We start from the raw sequence: 8,215 nt of genomic DNA, 5'->3' as shown, positions 1-8,215 counted from the left end.
CTAAATCAAGACATGGGATTTTTGTGTTTTTGGATCTACTATGGAAATCCAACAAGGGTGTCAAGTTGCTATCAAAAACTCCTCCATTTATAGAGAAGATTCAACCGGTCAGCTTCTGGAGGCTGAGGAAGGGTGAGGAGGGAGAGACAGTCATCCCAGACAGCTTTGAAAAAGAGCAGTGGGAGGGGGTTGGGACTGGAGAAAGAAAGGTATCCAGGGGGAGCAAACTTCCAATATCAGACTTCCAATATCAGCTTTCTTACCATTTCTCTTGATGCTTCTCCAAACTCTCCTAGGAAAATTTTCTCCCACCACCATGCTTCCCTCCTCCCCATTGCTTATTCAAAAAATATCCTGTTGTAGGATGAGGCAAGATATTTTAATAATCCCTTAATCATTAGAAATAGTAATATAGTGGTGTTCATTGAGCACTTATTAGGTGTCAGCACTGAGCTATGTAGCAGGAATAAAGACCAGGTGACAATTAAGATATGGCTCCTGAACCACAAGGGGTTTACCAACTAAGTGGTGGGGAGGACAGACACCTAGAACGATAAGAAAATTGCAAACCATAAGAACAGCAAATTTAAAATAACTCAAATTAAGACATGGCATCAGGTTTTAAAAATGTGAAAACTACACTAGATTGCCAAACAATGCATTTTGGAGTTATCTTCCTCTCCTGGGTGAACAAGACCTGTGGTAACTCATTTAGAGCCCACCAATCCGAGGAGCTCTTCCAACTCTGGCTTTTCCCTATATATTTTGGGGAGTTCCATTGGGCTGAAAGATGGTGCTCTTTCCTGAAGGATTTACTTCCACCTGGTCTTCTGGAGGCCATTGCAGTGGTTTCATTTTCTCCACGTGGAAAACAATTACAGTTACATAGTGTTCATCGGACATTTCTAAATGTAATAGTTCCCCATACTCAAAATATACATTTAGCTAATACTTCTATTTCAGGAGCACCATATCCATAAAAAACAAATGTTTAGTTTTTACAGGGGTGGCTTGGTGCAAATGCTCAAATCCTGGACCCAAGAGCTCAGTAATTGTGCAGAGCTGACATGCTCATACATATTAAATAGGGGTTCCAAGGGAAACTACAACTCCTTTTATTGCACAAAACGATGGAGATCCCAGCTGAAACCATTATGTTTCAGTGCTGTTGCCTGCTGAAAAAGAGTGACTGTGGTTCAAAATATTTATCAATGCTTTGTTGTATTGGGAGAATGCTCAGTGACAGATGGACACTCTCTTTAAAACCTCAACGTATGCAAATCTCCATACAAAAGAGCCCAGGATGTTTTTAATATCACACACTTGCCTCAGGACATGTTTTTAAATCCCCATTTACCAAGGGCCCTGGCTTTTTATCAGTCAAACGCCTTAAGCACTATGTCAACTTGGACATCTGGCCGCATGTTTAAAAAAATTTTTATTTGCTAAAATATTTAGCAGTGTGACATGGGTTTTAACTGGGGACATCAGTTCTAACAGCATATGCTTCAACACTACAACTCATACAAAGAAAACTAATTCAGTATAAGGGCAATGCAGTCTAATATTTAGTATGCAATGAAACCCCCTCCCCCAGAGAAAAAACTCAGTTTAAACAATTTTGAAGCAATTTGAATGGAAACAAACAATTTTTCAAGCTCCGTCAAAGTCAGGATTAACTACTGTTTGGGTCAGATGCACAGTTTTTCCTGTTTTGCACCTAGCCTTGGTCACCCCCTTACTAGTAACCTGGATTCAGTTCTGGGTTTTGGAGTTGAAGAATATGGCAGAAAACCTTAATGTATCTCCTCCCATACCCCTTTTAGACTGTAAGCTCATCTGGGGCAGGGAATTTGTTTACTGTTGTACTCTCCCAAGTGCTTAATATAGTGCTGTGCACACAGTGCTCAATAAATATAACTGAATGAAGGAAATGAATATGGGATGACAGAGAAGCTTCAAAGATGGTTAAAAAAAGTCAAAAGGAGGAAAAATCATGTATCGTGATTGCTACTTGGATGTCCCACCAACACCTCAAACTTAACACATCCAAAACAGAACTTCTCATCTTCCCATCCAAACCCTATCCTCCCTTGAATTTCCCCTAACACTGTAGACAGCACCATCAATCTGTCTCACAAGCCTGTAACCTTGGCATCATCCTTCACTCATCTCTCTTATTCAACCCACATATTCAATCTGTCACTAAATCCTGCCTGTTCATCCTTCACCACATTGCTAAAATCTGCCCTTTCCTCTCCATCCAAACTACTATCACGTTAATCCAAGTACTTATCCTATCCCGCCTTAACTATTGCATAAACTTTCTTGCAGACCTCCCTTGCCTCCTCTCTCTTCCCACTCAACTCCATACTTCACTCTGCTGCCCAGGTCATTTTTCTACAAAACCATTCAGTCTATGTTTCCCCACTCCTCAAAAACCTCCAGTGGTTGTCCATCTACCTCCGCATCACACAGAAATTCCTTACCATAGGCTTTAAAACATTCAATCACCTTGTTCCCTCCTACTTTATGTCTCTGATTTCCTACTACAACCCAGCCCATACACTTCACTCCTCTAATGCCAACCTAGTCACTGCATCTCAATCTCATCTATCTTGCCACCAACCCCTTGCCCACGTCCTGCCTCTGGCCTGGAACTCTCTCCCCCTTGGTATCCAACAAATCATCACTACCCCCACCTTCAAAGACTAATTAAAAGTACATCTCTTCCAAGAGGTCTTCCCTGACTAAACCCTCATTTCCTCTTTTCACACACCCTGCCATGTTACCTTTGCTCTTGGATTTGTACCCATCATTCCTCCTACCCTCTGTACTACAGCACTTATGTACTAGTCATAATTTATTTATATTAATATCTATTTACCACTCTAGACTGTAAGCTCTTTGGTCAGTGAAAGTGTCTACCAACTCTGTTTATTGTACTCTCCCAAGTGCTTAGTACAGTGCTCTGCACACAGTACACACTCAATAAATACCATTGATTGATGTAGGAAAATGCTGAGAGTTTGCCTACTCTTCAGAATGAGTATATCGTTGTTCTTCTTCTTGCTTCCACTTTGTTAATAATAATAATCATCATCATCATCATCCTCACCATTAGTATTTGTTAAGTTTTTACTCTCTGCCAAGCACTGGGGTAGATATAAGATAATCAGGTTAGATACAGTCCCTTTCCCTCATCAGGCTCACAGTCTTAGGAGAAAGGAGAGCAGGTTTTGACTCCCCATTTTACAGATGAGAAAACAGGCACAGAGAAGTTAAGTGACTTGTCCTAGGTCACCCAGAGAGAAAATGGTGGAGCCAGGATTAAAATCCAGGTCCTCTGACTCCCAAACCTGTGCTCTTTCCACTAGGTCACTGTAAGACTCTAAGTATGGCCTGACTTCTCTTAACCATGTTAGAATCCAAGAAATCCTGAGTAGAATTTTCAAGCAGGGACATGCTGGCTTTCAATAATCAGTTCTTAGGAAGCTACTCTCTCACCTGTGCCCATAACTCCAGACCAATCCATTCTGAGGAAAGAAAGGAGAAACACTGTGAAGACAGTTCCATAAATTTATTGCAAAAAACACAGTTTTGAAAAATTGACAATGGGAGGGGTGTGTCTGTCATTCATTTAGCTTTTGCTTACCTGAGGTAGCCTTGTTTCATGTCAAAACCAGAAGAGGTGACTGTCTTCTGTGGGGACCAATCAATCTACATAATTTATTGAGCACTTATTGTGTTCAGAGTTTTGAACTTGGGAGAATACAGTAGATTTAGGAGCCACAATCCCTGCTTTCAAGGGTCTCACAAGCTATCTTACATTCTAGACTGTATGAGGCACATTGGACACCCAAAAAGGAGAAATAGAGGGGAGGAGTTTGTCAGGGGAGAGAAGGAGGCGGAGATGGATAAAAGCAGGAGAAGGAGTTTAACATCCTGGACAGTACTCCTAACCTCCCTCCCAGAGTTGCATAGTAGCTGCATGTATATGGAAGCTGTCTTGGGATAAAATTGTCCAGGAAGATAGATGTCTCTTGCCAATAGCCAATCCATTCAAAGGGGTTTGAGTATTTTTTAAAACACCAAGCAATCAACTGAGCCCTAAAATGTGTTTCTCCTGACATGGCTTCCTTTGTTTCCTTTCCCAAGCTTCTTGTTTCCTTCTGATATTTTGTCCATCTCATTGTAAACTTCTTCAAAGGGAACATTTGCTCTTCTCTCAAGGAGACAGACTTTTGTTTCCTTTTGCTTCTAGAAAGTCTTTCATGTGCTAGGCAAAATGTCAGGAATGGAAACAAAAAACCCAGGATAAACATGAAATGCTCTGCCACATTGACTGCTAATTATATTTTCAATATAATAAAGGGCAAAGGCTCTCATGTGGTTACAGCTTTTTAAGATGAAACTCAAATTACCTTCATTCCTCTCTCGTCTTAAAAGTTATTTTCTGTTGCCTTCATTACTTTCTTTTGGTGTCATGTGTCTGTCTCTACTGTCTTTCTCCAGAGACTAACTGGTCACTCAATTTCTATGAAGTATTAATACCCCACCAGTGATATTTATGTACCCAGATCTTTTTTTTTTACCTTTAGATGTTCAACAGCATGAATATTCTTATTTTTTATTTAAAACTAATTTGGAGTTCTCACTCTCTAAGGGGCTTCTAATCACCAAAAAGTGCCTGAGGCAAGAGCTGATTGACAGGAAAACGTTGCAGCTTCTGAAAAGTAAATTGGCTATTGACAGAGCGGTATACAAAGGAAAATGCTAAATGCTTATTATTTATGAGCTATTAGGGAAAATGTTATTAGCATCTGTTTCCCACATGGGCAAAAACACCTGTCAGACATCAGGAAACGATAAAATGATGCACATTTAATAGTTACTTTGTTTTAAAAGTCATTAAAATTGAATGTCAGCTAAAACTTAGGAAAACATTTACTCTTCAAACCACTTTTAATCTTTCTGTTCAGAAAAGGGAAAAAATGATTTTCATTTCAGGGGGCATGTAGGAGATTTTAAATAGGGGAGGGGAAGTCATTCATTCATTCATTCATTCATTCGTTCATTCATTCAATCATTTTATTAAGTGCTTACTGTGTGCAGAGCACTGTATTAAGCGCTTGGGAAAGTACAATGCAACAATAAAGAGTGACAGTCACTGCCCACAACGAGCAAGCACAGTTACACAGTAAGTAAAAGGGAAAATGGAAAATGTGGGTATGTGAAGAAGGTCAGTTATCATGATGCTCTTTTGGTTGTGGCTAGTGATGTCTGCAGCTGCTGGAGTCTGAAATGGAATATTTCTATAACTGCTCTTCTTTCAGATATACCTGCTGATTATAGTCATTTTTTCCACTCCGGTTTATTAACTAAACTAAGTTCTGATGATAATTCTGGAGAAGTTGTTCTCTCACTTCCAACCTCTCCCCACCCCAGGCCTCAAGGTCTCCCCATCTCACTCCACCCAAAACATTAAGTACAGCCGTGCCTTGCTCCTAAAGATGAGAAGGAAGTCCAAGTCTGTGAACCATATGTATTTTTTAGACCTAAATTAACTTTATGTTAAATTCCTGGTAGGAATTGGGCTGGGAAACAGAGACAAAGATCTGGGAATTTCATACCAATTAGTCCCACCTCCAAAATCACACTGAAGATTCTGACAGCAGCATATTCAAGGACAGTTCAGAATTTTTCACCCTCAACCCCAGCCCTACTTTCTCAACCTATGACTAGTCTAGATGGTCTCAAAGCAGTCTTTAGAATATATTTGGGCTGGTTGGTGGGGGGTGAGAAATAACAGCAAAGGCAGTGTCCCTAAGCAGCAGCTGTTAATCAGGCAAAATACTGGAACAAAAAGGAGGCAAGCACAAAGGGTGTAATTTTACTGAAAAAGCATCCCAACTGTACAGCACAACCAATTACCTCTAAACTCTACTGTGCTAAATTGAGATCAAAAGCATTAACATCACTCCCCCTTCCCCTCCATAGTTAAAATCTAAATCCCAACAGCCACTTTGCTTTACTTGTCTCTGAGCAATGGTCACTTGGGGTAAAAAAATGTGGATGATGCAGTGACCCATCACCAACATAGTATAGATGCATGGCAAACACTTGTTTGTAATAATGTTGGTATAGGTGATGGCCTATTTCCATCATCTATCTTCTCACCCACCTTCTCAGGATTGCACCTGGGGAGTTCCCAGTATTCTTCCAGTCTCAGCTATGGGAGGGAGAGTCAAGCTGAGGCATACCCATTCCATTCCTAGCTTGGACAGTGGCTAGTGAGTGGAAGGCAATCTGCTACAAGTCAAAACTCACCTGGGCTGGGCAGTAGCATCATGGGAGAGAGTCGAGGGCAGAGATGCAAGTTTATTGCGTGGAAGAAGGCAGTGGTAAACCACTTCTGTATTTTTACCAAGAAAATTCTATGGGTATATTACCAGAATGATTGCAGCTGGGGGTGGAGTGTTCTGGAAGAAATGTGTCCATGGAGTCTCTATGGGTCGGAAATGACTCAGCAGCATAAGATAAGACAAGATCTTCTCCCCCAAGCAACTGTGGCTGAGGAGCTGGGTAGCTGATCTAGGCATAAGTTTCTAGTTCTCTGAGGACTCTTCTGACTATGCCCATTTTCTTCTGGAGCCTTTATTAGCACATGCTGTGGCCTAAATGAGGAGAGCAAAGTACCCAGGGAAGAAAATGGACACATGATGTTACTTTCACTAGCATCCTCTTCCTTACTTCCCCCACCTACCACCTCATTAGGACATTCTATATTGCTCAGCATAACCTCTAGACTGTAAGCTCGTCCTCTAGATCATATGCTAATTGTGGGCAGGTAATGTATCCATTTATTGCTATATTGTACTCCCCATGCACTTAGTACAGTGCTCTGCCTACAGTAAGTGCTCGATAAATACGATTGACTGACTGACCTAATGGAATGAGCACAAGCATGAGAGTCAGAGAACCTGGTTTCTAATCCCGACTCTGTCAGTTGCCTGCTGTGTGACCTTGGGCAAATCACTTACTCTATGCCTCAGTTTCCTTATCTGTAAAATGGGGAATCAATATCTGTTCTCCCTCCTACTTAGAGTGTGAGCCCCATGTGGGACAGGGACTCTTTCTGACCTAACTGGTATCTACCCCATTGCTTATAACAGTGCTTGATGAGGAGTAAGTGCTTAATAAATACCATAAAAATAATAATTTTAGTGAGAGCTGAAGATGTCAAGCTACATCAGCACCAACTATGTTTGGGCTTGGAAGAATGTATCTGCTTATTCTGAGTCTCTGCTTCAAAGATTTGAATAGTTCAAGAAGGAATTAGCTAGTTCCTTTTGGATACTGTCCACACATTAACCTTCCTGGTGGTAAATAGGGTGTCACTAAGCCAAGGACAAAACAATTGAGATACCACTAAAAATGCTAGGAAAATTTGACATAAAATATTGCCTGTCTAATTAAATTATTTAATACATTTAGCATTAATTACCATGCTCTGAAACCACGAGCCATTCACATTTTCCCTCCCTCAGCTGGTCTGGAAAAGCTCAAGCCATAATTTAGGCAAAAAAATTTTAATGTTTTCTTCTGCTACTTCCCTTAAGGCAAGGAATAAACCAGAAGCATCATCCATAGGCAAATTGAAATGTAAGAAGCTCATCTGCTCAGAAGGCTTCCAGCGTAGCCTAGAGGAAAGAGCACAAGCCTGGGAGTCAGAGAACCTGGGTTCTAATCTCACCTCTGTCAGTAGTCTGCTGTATGACCTTGGGCAAATCATTAAATTTCCCTATGCCTCAGTTCCCTCATCTGCAAAATGGGGATTGGATACCTAGTCTCTCTTCTTAGGCTGAGCCCTATGGTGAACTGATTATCTTGTATCTAACCCTGTGGTTAGGACTGAACTTGGCACAGAGTAAACACTTAACAAATACCACTATATTATTATGTAAATGACTCCAAAATCTGCAAATATACCTCTATAGTCTTGTCCTCTCTTGTGCTATTCAATCTCACATTTCCTCCTGCCTCCAGGAGGCCTCCATTTGGATTCCCTGCTGGCACCTCAAACTCAGCATATACAAAACTGAGCTTCTCATCTTCCCTTCTAAACCCTCCCATCACTGAAGATAACACCACCATCCTTTCTGTCCCAGAAGTCCACAATCTTGGTATCACCCTCAACCCCTCACTATCTTTC

At 40.9% G+C, this 8,215-nt stretch overlaps 1 non-coding gene across 1 annotated transcript; it reads left to right on the top strand.

The window, feature by feature from the left end:
* The first annotated feature begins 6,182 nt into the window (after positions 1-6,182).
* Positions 6,183-6,320, top strand: LOC114814114. The gene has a single exon (XR_003761851.1). It is a non-coding gene; the product is annotated as a small nucleolar RNA SNORA7 (small nucleolar RNA).
* Positions 6,321-8,215: the final 1,895 nt, after the last annotated feature.

This window comes from Ornithorhynchus anatinus, chromosome 8 (genome assembly GCF_004115215.2).
Source record: "Ornithorhynchus anatinus isolate Pmale09 chromosome 8, mOrnAna1.pri.v4, whole genome shotgun sequence".
In the NCBI taxonomy this organism is placed as follows: Eukaryota; Metazoa; Chordata; class Mammalia; order Monotremata; family Ornithorhynchidae; genus Ornithorhynchus; species Ornithorhynchus anatinus.
Note: the sequence above shows the minus strand (reverse complement) of the source record. Positions and strands in the feature narration are given on the sequence as shown.